This window comes from Rhea americana, unplaced genomic scaffold, assembly GCF_003343005.1.
Source record: "Rhea americana isolate MKP2758 unplaced genomic scaffold, rheAme1 scaffold_105, whole genome shotgun sequence".
Classification (NCBI taxonomy): domain Eukaryota; kingdom Metazoa; phylum Chordata; class Aves; order Rheiformes; family Rheidae; genus Rhea; species Rhea americana.
In genome coordinates, this window is record NW_028185095.1 from 1,361,509 (window position 1) to 1,379,400 (window position 17,892).

The 17,892-nt window shown below is 41.4% G+C and overlaps 1 long non-coding RNA gene across 2 annotated transcripts in view; it reads left to right on the forward strand.

Moving 5' to 3' along the window:
- LOC146601294 (uncharacterized) overlaps nucleotides 1-17,892 on the forward strand; it is a 31,362-nt gene that overhangs the window by 331 nt on the left and 13,139 nt on the right. The window contains exons 1-3 of one of the 2 annotated variants that reach the window (XR_014896272.1): nucleotides 3,577-3,716; nucleotides 10,775-10,993; nucleotides 11,203-11,763. This is a non-coding gene — a long non-coding RNA (uncharacterized LOC146601294). Of the gene's footprint in view, nucleotides 1-3,570; nucleotides 3,717-10,774; nucleotides 10,994-11,202; nucleotides 11,764-17,892 lie in introns of those variants that run through there. The other variant, XR_014896271.1, reaches the window with a different exon arrangement.

Consider the following 17,892-nt stretch of genomic DNA (forward strand, 5'->3'; position numbering starts at 1 on the left):
TTGCTGGCCARTTTCCCCAGAACGGTCGTCTCTCACGCCCCGTTTTCAAGTGGGAAACATGAGCCTGGGAAAGGCACCAGCTGATCCTGCCCGGAGAAACCTCACCTGGTTTAGGGGCTCGTAAGAGGCTAACGAGCGATGAAGCACCCTAGGAAGGCTGCGGTGGGGTTGTACTGCATATCACAAAGTAAATCAGTAAATGCGACTGGAAGAAATAGAAACCCATTCAAGGAGAGATTCTAATCCAGTAGATTTTGTTGGATCTGTTCTAGAAATAAGTATTGCTATTTAAAGCACTGATATTCAGACTAGGTGAATATATGTGGCTAACCTATGTGTCTAGTATTATAGCTTCATTTCATTAGAGCAGATAGCATTCGTTTCGTTATAGCTTTTGGAATTAATGATTGTCTTTCTGTGGAATTGGCTTTCTGCTTGGAGTCGAGGACTGCTCACACCCACRCAGATTGGTCCATTAGCTCGAAGCTGGGAGTCTCAAACACTTGACTTCTGTGTTACACTTACAGATGGCTCCTCTATCTGCCGCTTTGAGTCAGCCCTCACTGTAGGGGAAGATGTACATAAAATATTCCTGATGGGATTAGCAGCTTTCTGAAGAAGAAAAATAACTGTACAGCTTAATTCTACAAATATACAGAATTCTGTGTGTACATAGTTTGGTTGCCACTGACTTCAGGGCAGCTGTTTCCAGGAGCAAAGTTGTGCAGGGGCCTAAACATCTACAGACACGAGGCACTGTCAGGAGCTGTCCTTATAGATATACTCCTCCAGCAAAGCAGTGAAGTATTTGCTTATTTAAATGAGAGAAAATCACATTCGCTGTTAATGTTAAGCTTATCCTTATGCACTATATGAGCTGGGGGTGGGGGCAAAAATGCCATTTATTATGATTATTGCAAATTTTTTAGGGACTTCATAGCAATAATTTCATTTAGTAAAGGAAAAAAAAAATCCTATCACCCCTCCAAACCCTTTATTTATTAAAGACCTAGAAAAATGTGACGTTATAAAGAACTGGAGAAATTTTGTCTGGATACAATCCAGTGCACTGAAAACTGGTGTCTGCTCCATAATARCCACTTTTTCTGAACGAAGCAATAAGTTCCAGTCCCATCATGGAGCTGGTGCTATTGGAGAGTAGCCAAAGAGGATGAGGAAGGAGAGGGTGGAGAGGGGCTACACTTTATCCTCAGTAAATTTGRCCTTGCCGTGAAAAAGACGGATTTCTCATGCTAGTGTCCATGCCATGGCAGTGTTGCCAGTGGTAAATTCTTGCTTGCAGTAAAGAACAGCTCTACCCCAACCCCCTCCCAACTTCCTGGCCAAAACTAAACTCAACTAAAATAAATCATATTTTAGGAAACTAATTATGCAGCCAAATAACAGAAAGTTATTGAAAAACTGTTGTATGCCTGAAGTTAAATGAATTTACATTGGCAGTAAGGAACATGTACTAAAACTAAATATAGTAACATGGCAAAAGTGTAAGCAAATGGAATTTAAACAAAAATGTGATGCAGAGCATTGGGAATGGTATTTGGACTTATTACAGATCTAATACTCTTTACATCCATTGCAAAAAGCTTTCACATTTTAAATCAGTTCTGAATGAAATCTGCTGCTTTACTATTTTCTTGGAAAACTGAAATGTGTTGGGATAGCTTTTTTTCCTCCTAAAGTGTTTTAGAGAGGAACTGYGTAAGTCACTTCACCACCATCTGGGGCGGGATACGAAACCCGTTTAGCGGTCCCTAGGTGCACTCCGAGAAGAGTTAGCGGAGGACGTGATGACGAGGGCACCAGCGGAGACGGCCAGGAGCTTTAGGGCCCAGCCCAGTTCCCGCTGACGTCGATGGAAACGTTTGCACTACCTTCAGCAGCTGCTGCATCGGGCCCTTAGGAAGGTAGATGGCCATTGCACAAACTGAAACCGGGCCAGTTTTGCTACTGCTCGTATTTTACCATTGTGCAAGAGTTCTTGTGCAACTGTAAGGTCAGGATCTGAGTTTCATGTCTTACCTGATGACAAATCCCGGAGAAAAATGCCCAGAGGAGCCGTGCTTGGGCACTGACTCAGAGTGAGACCTGCTGTCTTCTGACTCATCGGCCATTCCCAAAACACCCTCTGCTTTACTGGGGGATTTTCAACCGATATCAAAGCAAGCACAGCATGTGAGTGACAAGAGGATTGCTGCCCATATTTTGACTGTTGCAAACTGCAGCTTTGAATGATTTTTCCTGCAACAACAAAAATATCCAGCATTAACGCTTSGCAGAGGTGGATCTGTTTCCATTTTACCTGCTCTGCTCACCTTCCCAACAGAGACTGCGCCTCTCCCTCTGCTGCTTAGTGAAGAATAGCTTGAGGCTGGGAGGTGATGTCAGCCGAAAAAGCAGGTACAACGTACACAGAAGCAATCCATTAAGACCGAGAGAGAAGGGGGAGAGAGGAAAAAAAAAATAAAAAAGAAAAAAACTTTTGGAGAAGATTTTAAAAGTTTCCTGATGGATCAGCATCYTTGAGATTAAACATTCCCATATGTAAGTTGACATTTTAAAATGTAAGTCTTATGAAAGATAAGAAGGAAATTGTGAGAAATACAACCTTAAATATTTTGAAGCATGACTTCCTGTATTATGTGGCAGTTGGCAAAACTTTCAGGGAAAAGATGCACGCCTCAAAATCCACACGGTGTAGTGCACTTATTTGCCTAAAATTTTCCTCCTGTTTCTTAATGTTTTCATGTTCTAACTCTTCCACACCTCTGGACTAGAGTTGCAGTATCATTTGAATGTTGCTTTTAATCTCTCAGACAGATGTTTTAGATCAATCGCTCAAAATGGATCGGTTTAGCAGTCAGAAAACACTGTCAAAAAAGATTTGTTGCAAAGAAGACAAAACCGTGAAATAAAATTGAACTTTTATCCCCATTTGGATGGAAACTGTGCTTGCCTGGGGATCCCAAGGGGATGAGCACAGTGGCCTATCATGTGTTGAGAAAACAAATGGATGACAGTATTCTGCAGWAATCAAGCAAACGCTGCTTCCGAGAAATTGTGTGCTCACTATTGTTCAGTKCTGCAGGACCTAAACATATATATATATATACACACATATATATATATAAAATTATTGAAGAAAGGAAGGTGGCCTCATGACTGAAGCTAGGGAAGACAGGAAGACTCGCTGCCAATAGCCCTGAATTCTTCCAGGCTCCGAAGAGCCCACAGTTTTCTTGTAATAAAGGTGTGACACACACAAGTCTGTTAGTAAAGCAGCTGGACTTTATTTTCTGGCATTGTTCAGAATTAAGAATGATTAACACACTAGTGGTGGTGGGTGTCAGTATTTCCTGGCGGCAAAAGCTGTTCTTGTGGTACATCTTCTTTTTATTTCTGAAAAGCCATGCAAATAAGGCAGTGTCACTAACATGAGTAGCCACAAGCTTCAYGCAGCCGATTAATAAAACAGAGATGGTTGTTTACGGTGCCCGGGGAGGACAACCTGAACTTCCTGGYGCAACACGATATTTTTCTGCCTCTCACTAGATCCGTGTCAACAGAAACATCTAGATGTGCTTGTTCCAGAAGGCTTTTCGTGTTTTGCTTTGTGTCCTGCGATGGCCTGCTCATACGCTCAGCTGGATCTCCACTTGGCAGCACCTTTTGGTCTAATCATGTTGCAATGCAGCAGTGTAAGTACCTGTTTTGAAAAGGCAAATGTTCCAACAAAGGGCTGTGTTCCTGCCTCGCCGTCACAGCCTGGTCCTCCACTTCTGCGCTCAGGCGTGCAGTTCGCTTTTCGGTTTCGCTCTACTTTTTCTGGGAGGTTTTGCAGGATGGTGGCTTTGCTTGCTTGCCTCACTCTATATCCCTTGTGCTGGATGAGTTTGCTTTGTGTGGTGTTTTCCTCTTCATTTATTGCAAACAAATCTGGTCTCTGCCATTTGTTTACTCTTATACTCTGTCTTTATGCCTTGGTATGCATTTTTAATTAGATGCGCTTCAGTTCTTTCACTGCTTGTTAACACTTTCATATGGGAAATACAGTTTTAACTAGCCCTGCAAGGATTCTCTGTGCTTAGGAAATTCATATTTGTTTCTTATGTCCATGGTTATCATCTGGATCACAAGTGACACAAAGACTTGTTCTCCACCTGGCTTATCTGCTGAGTTCCTAGATTCCCACCATTGACTTTTAAGGTAGAATGATATTTCCCTCATCTTTAAAGTAAGCCTACCCAGGCAAGCTAATCCAAGTGCCTTTTTTCCACTTGAAAATATTCTGCCTAGATGGAAATAGTGTCTTGGCTATTTGTCTAGGCTGTTTCCGGACCTCAGTAGCTGTAGTTAGGATGCCTGACATCAAAAAGTCCTGGACAAAGACCACAATATGTGCAATCAACTGCGTGTATTGTAATAAAGTTATTCTGCACACATATAGTAAGTCCAAAAGATCAGGAATGCATTGGGTTAGGCATGAATATGTTGGCCATCTATTCTGTGAATGGAGGAGGGATGTGTCTGGATAGGAATATTAGAGCCYTAAACACATGACAGCTTTCAAAAAAGGCATTTTCCTGAGTGCCAGTATTGTTAAAGCATCAAATTACTTTTTTTTTTCATAGTGTGAGCACATTTGTGCTTCCACTGTTATTTCTTCTGCCTCTGAATCTGACTCATTCCACAAGCAAAGAACTTCACCCTTTCTAGCTCTCTTCTGTACCGTGAGCTTTCTGGAAATGATGTGGAAACTGGAATGGGAAGATTTGACCCCTCTCCACCCCTTCCTTCCAGTTTGCCCACCTTCTGAAACTTTYGGTTGCCTTCATTCGCTCTCCTTCTTTGCCTGAATGTGTATATTCCCCAGAATTTAATATCTTGGGATGGAATGAAAGACTAAAAAGAGACATTTTAGTCTTGTTTTGTCTCAGACGTTCCTCCCTGACCCCGTTCTCTGGCTGGGGGCAAAGTTGCCAAGGGTCAATATCYACTTCACAGTGCAGAGAGATCAATATCTGCTGAAGCCCGTGCCTAGTTTTACTCCCTCTCCCTCGCCTGTGATATATTTCAAAGAGAGAAGCCAAGAAACGTTTCTCCTCCCTTCCAAGAAGGAGGAGGAAGAAAAAAAAAAAAGAAAAAAAAAAAGAAGAAGAAGTCTTGTCTCCACACTTGCTCCCACCAGGAGGGCATTGTGTTTGGCCTCTGCTCTGTTTTTTGTTATAAATTTGCATGGCGTGACTGTGTGCTTTGGCTGGCGCGGCGGCCGGGCCGCGGGACACTGCCCGGCGCGCGGGGCATGCCGGCCCCTCCTCGGCGGCGAGGAGAGGACGGGCCGGGGCAGGACGGGCGCCGCGCCGGCACGTGGAGCCGCGGCACCCGGGAGGCTCCGYGAGGCTCGCAGCCCTCCCGGAGGAGGGCTTCGCGCTCGGACGGCGCTGCCCTGGCGCGACGTCCTCGGGAAAGCGCGCCGGTGGCCCGCGTGAAGAGCGCCGTGGTGGGCTCCACCTTGAGGAACCCCTGGAGATGAGCTGCCTGGACTAGTAGGTTTCTCCCACGCCCAATTTCTCTTCCACAGTGAATCTTCCCTACTGCTTTTAGGCCCGGCGGCACCCATTCCTTACACCGTGCACCAGAGCGCTCTTCCTTTCTTCCCTTAGCTCGGTAGAGAAGCCTTTAAAGCAAACAAACAAAAAAACTGTGAGAAACCGAGGGAAGATACGGACTGGCCCACTCATTAGTGCTGGAATGTGGAAACTATGAAGACATCTTTTTTTATTACCAGCGCTGGAAAGCACAGTCACTGAGTGGGCTGGAATACAATTTATACTACACGCAGTAGTTAAAAAAAAAAAAAAAAAATGCAAAAATGGGTGTAGCCGTGGGCTGTGGTACAACTGGCCTTTCAGCCCCCACTTGAGACTCGCGCGTCCCAGGGGGAAACTGTGGTTTGGAATAAGAGCGTGCATTTAATTTTGCTCGGAGGACTTATTGGAGTTGGCACTTCAAGAAAGAATCTGAAGTATATTTTTTGTAATGATTAGTGGGCCCCTCACCACTACGTTTGATTGTTTTGGAAACGGAAAAGTTAAATTCTTATAAAATAATGATTTACAATTCATGGTTATCCAGGTAGGGTGCACAGATTCCGCCAACTTGGTCATGGGACTCAAATCTCATCCTAGCTCGTTGCTGTGAGAAAATAAAGCTAAAATGTGAAAAAGCTGAAAACACATCCTCTGATTGCTCAGGGAATTTTCTTAGTCATACGTTATCTTTCCTAGTAGTTTAAGTTATTTTGTCTCCACTAAAACCCAAAGCAAAACACTGCCCTGACACTTTCCCCTTGATTTCTGATCTASAGCAGCCAAATTTATTTTTATCTTGTGTCGTCTTTTCCCCTATGGTTATGCAAATCCTAGGAATAGGGGGCAAGGGGAAGAGCTAATTTTAAAGTAAGTAAATTCCAGTGGAAGATTTCTTCGGTTGCTCCGATTAGGACTATCCTGGGTGCTGTTGTAAAGATGTGGCTACCTCCAAATAGAACAGGGGTAGGTGCCAAGTGGGGAGGTTGAATATTTTCCTTGTAGACACATAACTTTACCCACAGGATTGAAGGCTTTTTTGCCTTAATGTTCTGCTAAACTGCTCTGGAAGTACAAAACCGTGTCTTAAGAAACACACGTTAGTGAAATATATCTCCATACAATCAGTTGCTGAAAAAAAATGTCTGCGGGGAGAGGGTTTGGCGGTGGGCAAAGGGTGGGGTTAATGAGAAATATCGTAAAGAAAATATGGGGCATCAGCGATCATTGCTCCTTCCAGCAGTCTTGCTCTGTTTTGGTTAACACTTGCTGTATTTTGATATACTTTTTGTCCTTTTCTTTCTTGCTTTTTCCCCTGGCCAGGAAACCATTTTGAAACAGTAAATTTCACTTACTTTTCTAACCTGCCTAGATTTTTTTAATATAACTTTGCCTTGAACTTACTTAATCTTATATTTCACTCTAGTGTATAGTTATAGATACTCAGTGGATTCCTAGGCTAAAAATCCAGTAYGGGCAACATTGGACTCTGCTTTGTGAGTGTGCAAGCATGTACATGCAGGTATAAGAACTGTAGCTAAAAGTACTTTGTATATAAAAATAAACAATATGTAAGAATATTATATATATGTATAATGCCTTATAAAAAAACTGAATAGAATTAGAATCCGTGGCACGTGTAAGAGATGGGCGTGAGTGCTGGGTTAGGATGTGAGTGTTGTGGTTGGCGTCTGGAATCATGTTCAAATCCTGCTTGCACAGAGGGACCTCCTTGTATCACGTGGCGAGGGGCTGTAAGCACATCTTTGGAGGCCGCCTAATTTAAGCCTTTCTCTGTTTTGCAGACTGGGAGGTGAGGATGCAAATATTTAAGAAAATTAAGTAATTTAGAWGCAAGAGCCCAGGTTTGGAAAATTTGGCCCATAAAATGCACACACTAAGTATGCCTGTGTGTTTGTGTCTGTATAAGGTAACAAAATTCACAAGTCATTTRGATTAATCTCTCAAGTTACTGCGGGGGCGTATTGCCTTCATATTCTCGTGGCCTGATTAAGTTGCATTTGAATTTATGTCCCAGTCTTGCAACCTAATAAACTTACACAGTTTAAAACGCATGACAAGGGCTATAGGTTTTGAAGCATAAATTCTGCCCTCTGCTTTTGCGAAGCACCATGCACAAGCCTGACTCTCCTTAAGAAAAAGCTGCCCGTGTCTCATGTCAGCCTGAGACTGAACTAGACAGCTGAATGCCGGTGTAAGTAGACAGAATAAATAGATTTGCTTCAGATGTATGTTTGAATGTGCTTAACCTACACGCTGTCTTTCAAACGTTCAGTTCATTTGTGAGCTGTCTGCAAGTAAAGTTTTAGGTCAAACTTTTGGACTCCTTTTGATCTGGCCAGAAATCAGAGCGCACCAGCCCTGGTACGTAATCAGAAAGTGCCGTGTGAGAAGGAAGATTGCTACGACTTGCGTCTTTGCTAAATTCTAGCTAGACCAAACTAGTTCCGTGCTGCTCGCAGACTGAGCTCGCTGGTCTTACGACTATGTGTGCAGTCTAAATTGATTTCTGAGCCCAGCAAAGGGAAAGAGTTAAGCCTCTTCTCCTCTTCTAGTTGGCAGAAAGTTTGCAGTTTAAAATTACATACTGACTCTGGTGTAGAGACACAAGAAATTATAGAGCAGACACTGTCCAGGACAACGTATAATTTAAAATGTACTAAAGAATGTATACCACATGGCAAAGTAAGTGAAGTGCTTCTTCAAATATAAGTGTTTTGCATAGAAAGGCTGTAATTATCCACTCGTAGGGAAATGTTTGCATTCATTCTAAATCAATATTTACTATTCATCTCTTGTGTTCAACAAAACAAGGATTTAACATTTTTTTGTTTTAATGAGGTACTAAGACTACAATAATACTACAATGTAATTGTCTTGATACAAAATATTGCTAAATTGGGTTGCTATTTTGGGAGYGAGCAGTTTTTGAAAGGAGGGGTATCCCTATTTGTGAAATGTTACTTGGGTAACATACAATTCAAACTCAGCCGAGCAGGGAGAGGACTCACCGGTTTCAAAGAGAAGTTAAGCCGTCTCTCTGCAAAGGCCCTTAACTAGGCTCACTCGGGTGAGTCCTCTCTCTCTCCCTCCCCAAAACACGAACCTCGTTATGATGATTCCTTCTCAGCTGGCGTTTCAATACCACCACCGCCGCCATGGATAAAATTTCTGTTCCTGATTTTACTAATTCGCCCCCCTCCCCGCAGTGTCTTTTGGCCAGACAGCAGAGGATGGTAGCGAAGGGTTGCAGTGATCAGGCCAGACCCATGTCTGCACGCTGGTTTAAACCGCTGCTGCCTGACCTGCTCTCGCTTGGCAGAATTTGGGATGACACCAGAGCGCTGCCCTTCGTCGTTTTAAAGGGACTAACCTACCTTGCAAATTCGGATACGTTATCCGAGGAAGTCAAAGCGAAGGAAGCAGTGCTTTAGAAACGGTGCGGACCCGCTGTCGGTTGTGGAGGCAGCAGACCGGTCCTTCCCGCAGCGGGATCCTCGTGGCAGGGGTAGGAAGCGAGCGTATCTTTAAAAAGCACGGAGATGCAGTACTCTCCATCACAGTTTGTGCAACTGTTATACTATGGTTAAGAGGATCTCCTCATACCAACTATTCTGCTTTTCGAATTTACCTGGCATATCTTAAGAAGTATTCCTCCAACTTGAAAAAACAAAAAAAAAACCCAGCAAGCATTCATTTTTGGCACTGGTGTGATTCCATGTGAATCAAATCAGATAACTGGAAACACTTTAGTTGGAAAATCCTTTAAAATCCTCTTTTTAATCTTTATTTTTTATTCTTACACACTGCCCACCATATTCCAGACTGTGGCCCACCCTTCCCAACACTAAATGCTTCCACTTCTGCTGCTATAATTCATGAGATAAATGTAGGCTCTTGAGTGAATTTCAGTCTTGTATTCAAGTAGATAGTCTGTATTTTTTTCCTATGAGTCTGAAATCATTCTTGTTCTCCGAGAAAATCATGCACATAAATAGGGTGAATAGCCCTGAGAGAAGAGCAGTCTTTTTCTCTAGCAAATGTTATTGTAACTGGTGTTTTAATTCTCTAGATATCACTCACTCCATGTACGGGGTAACAAAAGGCTATATAGTGCCTAATCATTCAACAGTGATCCAGGGAAAAAGCAGAAGGTTAAGAGCAAGTTCCTAAAGTCTGTAAAATCAATGGGACACTAGAAAGGGAGCTGAAGTGTACCAGAAGGGACCTCTTGAGGGTCATTAAAAAAAGCAGAAACTGATTATGAACAGACCTTTTACCCAAASAGCTGGAGGGGGCCAGCGAAACCATTCTGCCACACTCCAGTTAAATGTCTAATAGTGGAGACATTTTCTGCACAGCCCATAAAGGCTAATGAGGACAGCTTTGATGGCTTTTGAGAACGTTTTGCTTGTCAGCGTTCACAAAAACATGATCCGAGCATGCACTCTCCACGCATGCAGCACACGGGGTTGCGCGTAGACTGGGAAGATGGTTGCCTAATACCGTGCATTTCACCTCTGTAATATGCTTTAAATGTTGTGCATGAGAAAAATTGCGTCTATCTAAYGATAAAAGGCAAATGGTGACAGCAGTGAAGCTTGGTGTTAAAGACCACCAGCCTGGTATTCTCACCTTGCTGTGATGCAGCGTGTGTAGGGAGTTGGGAACGTTGGCGATTTTACTTGCATGAGATTAGATTCTTATCTCTCTTGCTCCAGAATAAATCACAGATGAGAAATAAGGTTTTCACCTAAAGCTTACTGAAATCTATCACCGTCAGCAAAGTTTGGATTAGAACCTAATAGCTTTCTGCTTGGTTTCTGCGCTGGGAAAGCAGTCTGCTGAAAGCTTGAAACATGGCTTTGGGAACAAGGAGGTTTGCTCTCTTCCCAACTCTGACACTGATTTTCTGTGACTTGGGTGAATCACAGTTTTGTTGTGATTCGTTTTCCTGAACAAAAAAAATAACATGATCATACTTGCATATCTTGCTTGGGTGTTCTGAAGATGATTTGTATACAAAAAACTTGAGAAGGTGTTTTAGAAGTTCAGAGTTTCATTAGTCTGAGTTAGCATATTAATGTTGGCTAAGGACTGAAACAGCTCCTTTAACTACTCGTTTCTGCCCCTCTGTTTGWTCTAAGTTTTACTCCACCTCCACCATTTGGAGCTGGATTTTACCTGCTGGATCAGGCCTTCTCSAGGGAGCGAGAGAGCACCACCGTGCTCTCAAGCCTTGTGCCTCCTCGCACACCTTGAAAAGCACTTCTGCTCGGGATTGCCTTGACAGAAACAGCGAGCACGGCGCGCTCTGAGTACTGTCAGGGATCTGCAGGAGGTCGTGAGGAAGGTCACCTTGGCAGGTAAGGAGCTGTTTCTGTTTTACTTTTGGAGTATAAGGGAAAATCAGAACCCCTTCTAGTCCGAATTAATTTTATGAGGTCTTTTGTACTTTATAAGAAACAGACTTTTTTTTGAAACAGATGTTCACGTGGATGAATTGAACGTGAGTCAGTCTGATAGTTGTGAAGTAGGATTGTGTAACTCCTGTGTCATTGCTCTGTRATTCCAGCTATCTTCAATCAACATGAAAACGCAGGAAGTTCAGGTGGAAGGAATGCATGAAAGTTGAAGTCAAAAGAAAATGATTTCTTCGCCTTGCCAGAGCAAGTCTTCTAAGCAGAAGTAGCTTTTAAGCCATTAGAAGCTACTGAGTGCAACAACCAAATGACCTATAGCCCAGGCGGAGCACTCGAGCAGCCAGTGGCCATCGGCCGTCTGGATTTTGGCCTTTACGGAGGGCCCATCCTGCCTGGCTGTCACCTGGCCTGTGAGAGAGACCTCCATCTGCCCTGCCTGGCGGTGGTGATGATGTGGTCCACCTCGASTCATAGGCAGGAAAACCAGCTGAACGATTCCTCTGCGCTTGGGAAGCCAAAGCCATCTGATGTTACCAGAAATKACCATTATTGAAGACTTTGTTTGGCCCTTGAATTGGTGCATTGACACAGTTTTCAAAATGAAGTAAGTTGCCCACATAAAAAAAATCAGCTCTTTAATGGACATTTTTGCCCACTGACTTCTGTATTTTTCTTTAAGTGTAATAAAGCTTTCCTTAAAAGTGATAAAGGCTATTGGATCTGATGATGGAGACTAATTGCCTGAAGAAATCCCATTTCTAAAGTGAAACTATAGTTTAGTTTGTTAAATTCAAAGAAAAATATTCAAAACTGACAAAGAGTTTCTGACTACTCTGTATCTAAAAATGGGCCTACCTCATTTCGTCTATTTAAAAATTGTGCATCCATACCACTTGTTTGCCGAGTTCAGCATGATGGAAATGAAAATGGTTGAGGTATAAACCCTTGAAAAACAGGGTTTATAATGGAAACAGTAATTGACTCTTAACTACCGCATCAAAAATACAATACTATAATACAAAGCCTAGCTCTTGGGATCCCAGCTCTGCTTCTAACCTCAGGTTGGCAGACAAACACCTCACCACAAACCTAACTAATGTTTATAGTTTTGATTTTTTCTTTTCTTGCAAAAGGAACATGGCAAGTGAAGAAAATTTATAGGAGCAAAGCAAAGTTGGCCAACAGTTCAAAAGTTCCCTGCTGTAAGTTTTTGATGTTTTTCCCAATCACTGATTCTCTCTTGACTCGTAAGACTAAGAGGAGATGCCRTGCTTCTCCTCTGCATGAACACTGTATTTTCTCTGATAATTTTATATCCTTCATGAAGCTTGAATCATAACTGACTATTCATCTCAGCATTACAAATAGTTTGACTGCTCCAGCAAAGATCAGAAATCTTGTTATCTTGAATGACAAAGACAAAAAAGACAAATTTCTTTACAGCTGTTGACTTCTACCTTCCATACCTGACCACGAATAGCATAACAGAGAGGAGGAGAAAAGTGATTCTGCTAATGGAGAAAAGTGAATCTTCCATTGATCTTAGTAAAGACRTGTTACCTTTTGCCTAATCTGGGTTGGGGTGCCACTTTTGCTGTCACTTATGGTTGTAATGAGATCTTAGAGCTTTGATTTATACTGAAAATACCAGACCAATTTGAAACTCTTATTAGAAATTGCAAACTGTGTGCAGGTAGGAAGTTCATCAGGAGAAGAACTACCATTCAGCTATTATTGAATAAGATAGAGCCATTCACAGGCAGGTGAAATAAAACTGAATGCTAGCGGATTTACCTGCATTAAAAAAAAAGAAAAAAAAAAAGAATCATTTTCCTTCAATAGAGAAATTCTATTGAACTGATTGTGCGTGTGATAGTTTAAAATTTCTTGCTTTTCCTTGCATCAGCAGTGTATCAAGTTAATATTTTCATAGGTAATGAGGAAAAGAAGAGGACACAGCAGGAGCATTTTCTGTCTATAAATGGCTTTAGTTCAGCTGCAGATTAAAAAAGAATTGCAATTGCTTTTCTTTTCTTTAGGTATTGAAGATGATATATAGCCATAAGCTTAAATCGCTGCTAACTTACACCTGCAGGTCTGCCAGCAAGCGAAAAGGGGCTGCAGAGAGGCTCTGCTGAGAAGGAAAGGCAGAGCTCAGAGCCCCCGTCCCAGTGCCCGAGCCTTTGGCTGGGCTGCGAGGAGGGACAAGGACACCGCTGGAGATGTAGGTTCGGATCAGTGTCTGCTGGAGGCCTCCAGTGCTGCCATCAAAGCCACTGGCAAAGCTGATAAGGCAAGGTACTAGATATTAGGTTCCTTTTTGTTTGTGGGCTTTTCAAATCCAGACTTTGCAAGACCCAACTCCTGCCACTGTCCGTATCTTTATGAAAGGACTGGATATGCCAAAGCAATTAAAAGATATTGTATCTTGTATTCTTTCTTCCTTTAGCTTCTGGGCATGCAGAAAAGAATTGCAATGCATGATGCTGTGGACTTTAGCTGTAATGCTGATTGTTATTGCTCCAGTTGGGTGCCCACGCTGAACACCCAAAGCTCTGTTAAAGATCATTATTAGTGCGTACATGCATATTTAAAACAAACAAAATATGGATATTGTGACAATTKAATCTACCTGTTCTTAGGTGAGTTTCCCAATTCTGGTCCCATGGGTGCTATTTTCCTTCTCGCTGTTAGGCACTGGATATCCTTCACTGAAAACTGTCTTGCTGATGTTAGCATAAAGAACTTATACCTAATGCAGAACCTTAATAATAAAGCTCTTTTCCTGGGATGAAGGCAATTTAMCTTTACCAGCATCAATGTCTTTATTCAAATACAACTCCATTTAAAAATGATTGGGAAATTGCCAGTGCAAATACCAAATAAAGATTCCAAAAATTAGCCCTTTATAATGAGTGATTTATGATTTATACTTTAAACTGTATGTGCTATGTACTTCTATTTAGATTTTGAAAAATAAGCCAGGAAAAAGCAACAATGGCTTAGTAAAAAGTGCATATAGTTGCTGGAATGCCAATAGAGTCTTTGGCAAAGGATCAAGTAATGATAAGGCTTGACTCTATAGGGATATTAACATTTTTAAAGCAATCAATGTGAAATAAATCTGAGAATGTATGTTTAAATTATGAAAAACTACAGCATGAATATGCATTTTGTAGCTAACTGCTCCCTGTTGTTTTGGGCACTTGTCCTGCTTTAGTAAAATTTTTGAGGAGGAAAAACCTGACTGGAGTGCAAGCTGCATTTTGAGTCCTATTTTAGGTGGTTTGCAATCATGGATTTCCCTGGTGGCCTTATCATTTTTCTTTGATTTGCTTTCTTAAAGATATTATCCAGGTTGACTTGGCACAGTTCAGGTTCACAACCACAACCTTTTCCATGACCCGAAAGTCAGTGCCACTCTGTGGGCTGGCAGTTTGCAAATAAAACGTATCCTTAGTGAAGTGTGGAAGCTCCTGTTCTTTTCCTTCCTCAGGAGATGTGCCTTAATCTCTGGCTCAGAGTCTTGTCAAATGCTGCAGTAGAGAACTGGCAAGCTCAATGCTGCTAATGGATTGAAATCTCCACCAGGTTGTTCATTTCTTGAGGTTTTCTTTTTTTTCTTTTTTTTTTTTTTTTCTAAATACTGCGACAACTACAGCACTCCTCACATTTCTGTAAAGATTGTTTAGGGAATTTGGTGATAGTTTTACAGTACACGTAAGAGAAAAGTAAATTATGCTACTAAAACATACTGAGGATTTGGTTGCTTATGTAGGTCAATTATTAAGGGGAGAAAAAAAGATTGAAACCAGGGGCTATTCCGTGGATTTGAAGTTCCTCCTGAAGATATACAGTTGCGGTGTTTATGCTTATAACTTGTGACAGGTTCTCGAAGTCATAGGCGTTTTTCTGCTATGTTGTAGAAGCTGAAAGCATTTATTTTTTTTTCTTTTTTTGCCAGAAGGTTACCGTAAGCTAGCGACTCACGTATGAATTGCTCAACAATGCTAAAATGCAGTTTTAGAAATTCTGAGTGTCTCTTATTTTTTCAGAATATAGTTGACTAATGTTGGAATTAGGGTAGCTCTCACTAGTTTTGGTTTAAAAGGAGAAAATGCTGCACCTTGCACAATTTGATCTTTTTTTTTCTAATCACAGAGATATACTWTGTAAGCTCAGTTTACCTTTTCTAATGATGCTGCTTTTTGTGCAGCTGAAGAAAGTCATTTAGCAGAATTTAACTCCATGCAAAGTCATTTTGAGAGGAATCTAGACTTGTCTCAGTTGGGGTGAAGAAAGGCATGTGTGTTTCTCCTATGGTTTGCAACCACCCGGATTGCAACTTATTGTTTCAGAATTTCCAAACTTTTACCTTGGAAAATGAAAAAATAAAAAAATAAAAARCAATTATCAATCACTAATGCTAGGGGCAGGAATATGTAGTGTTCCTTTAATTTCTATTAATCTGGTTCGGTCAGTGTCGATATCTCCATGACATCCTGAGAGCAGGAAAAAACGTAGGTTGATGGGTAGAAAAAGCAGGTTAGTGCTAAAATTTATCAAATAATGCACATGAGTTAGTACCGAGTATCCCTTTCATTGTGTTGGAGAATTGCTCATGTGAAACGTAGATGCTSCTTGAAAGAAAATAGGCTACTTTCCATTCCGCCAATGGATGGAAATGCATTTTTGTATTGCTGCCTTATTATATGTATGTTCTAGCATGTTATTGGAGGGAACTTGGTGCAATTTATCTCCTGAGCAGATGGGAAACCACACTGGTACACTGCCTCGGTGCAATTTTTCTCTTTTTGGCTTTTTCGGGCAGAGCTGTATTAGTTAGGTTCTTCCACCACTGAATTTGTGTACACTTTTGGCAGGCTTATGCATATTTGATAAGCACCTGTAAAATACGACCCCTTTATATAAACATGTTTCTCCAAAGCYCATTAATTGTTAGGGCTGGATCCTCATCTGATGTGAATGAGTAAACAGCAGCTAATAACATGGTCAAGTGTATGTAAAGCATTTAATATAAGTGAAGCCTGTGCTTTTGCCAGATCAAAATGAGTCTGCGCTTGCATTTAAGCTGCTGTGTTCAATGGACCTTCTATGCATTGAAGGGAACTATCAAAATAGTGAYGCAACTAATCTTCTCGAAAAATTTCCGTCAGCAAGGAACTGCTACGGCCTGTTGTGACCTCACATCTCATCGCATCTGCCCCTTGAAGGACTGCGTTAAGGCAAGCCTGCAGACCAAGCCATCCATGCACCACTGCACGCAGATGGTCGAGAGCCCACACCGTCTCCGCAGCTGCCKGCGTTTCCAGTTGCTTAAAAATAGCTCTGACCTGCCTACCTAAGACAGTTTGCAAATTAYAAAGATTTAAGATGAGCAATGGAATATCATTTAAGAAGTGACCAAGCTCTGATGTGGATGTGTCATGTTCAATGATTTTCTAGAGAGAGAGAGAAAAAAAAAGGTAATCTGTTTGGCTATCTTTTCTTTTAAGAGGAGACTAAATATTATACTAAAAAAAGTGCGTTTCTGGGATGATTTTAAAGAAGAGCAAAAGGGCATCAGAGCCCTAGTGAGGAAAAAGCAATTTGTTGAGGAGTTTGGAGGCTGTATAGGAGCTAAGGTTCAGAGACAGGAATGGCACAAGTTCTCTGGAGTGGGAGGGCATGGAAAAAGGCGAGAGCGGAGAGATTAAACACTAATTTGTTCAAGATTTGGAAGAAGGGAATGAAGAAATTAAATCTAACGTGAAGTGAGAGGAAAGGCCTGAAGGAGCTGCTGGAAGTTGATTGAATTGTTTTGCTGCAGAATTTGGGATGAATTACTTGGGTCTTCAAAATGCAGTCTGTGGACCATGCACCGTTGAAGGGTATCATCATACGGTTTTTCTCCTCTGCTTGCACAGACCTTGATTGCTGGTAAAGGCCCAAAGTGACTAAGGCACATATTAACGTAAGGCTTCCACTTGTAAATCAATATTTGAAATAAATGTTTTTAACTGTTCATTATGGAAACTTCATTCGGAGAATAATTATAAGTCTAAAAGTGAGAGTGAGGTTTAARTCCTGTGTTGATCTGCAGAGATTTGGCAAGCAGCATACATATTTAATCAGTCATACTGTAGCTTCTATGCTTAAGATGGAGCTTGCAGCTTGTTGGTACTGAGAAATTCGGTATATTCATTCATCATATTTATTCAAATGAAGGCATCTGAGGAGCAATGACAAACTTCTTTTGCAAAATCCTCTGCAGTGGTTTTAAGAATGTACCTGTCCACGTGAGAACCAGTAAACGTGATGGTCACGTGTTTAAAAGAGTACAGCAGCACAGTTTTATCCCGTGAAAAACATTAGAGTCTGCAGCACATTCTCTCCCATTTACCTTGCCCAGAACGAAAGGTACTTGTATCTTTGCATTTCTTGTTTATCTAGAAATTTCTTGTTTATCTTGTTTAATGTTTTTCTCACTAAATGTGAACTTTTGTTGACTGCAGTGGAAATTCTGGCTGTATCAGAACTGCACTAGAAATCGGTGCTAATCACTGCTTAATTATTTTAGATGTTACTTCCTTGAGGAAGAACAAGGCTTTGTTGTTATGACTGCTTTTGTAGAGCAATACATTTGCTTGATGACTTACTGCTACATACGTACGTCTTTTGAACTGAATTTCAATGTTGCCTTTTATAACATATGGCTACTAATTGAGTAGCATATATATTGGCTGTGGGAATAGATATTGTTTTTCTTTTTTTATATAGGTCCCATTACTGGTTTCTTTTTCACCTCCTCCTCCTCCGAATTAAAAAAAAAAAATAGAAAT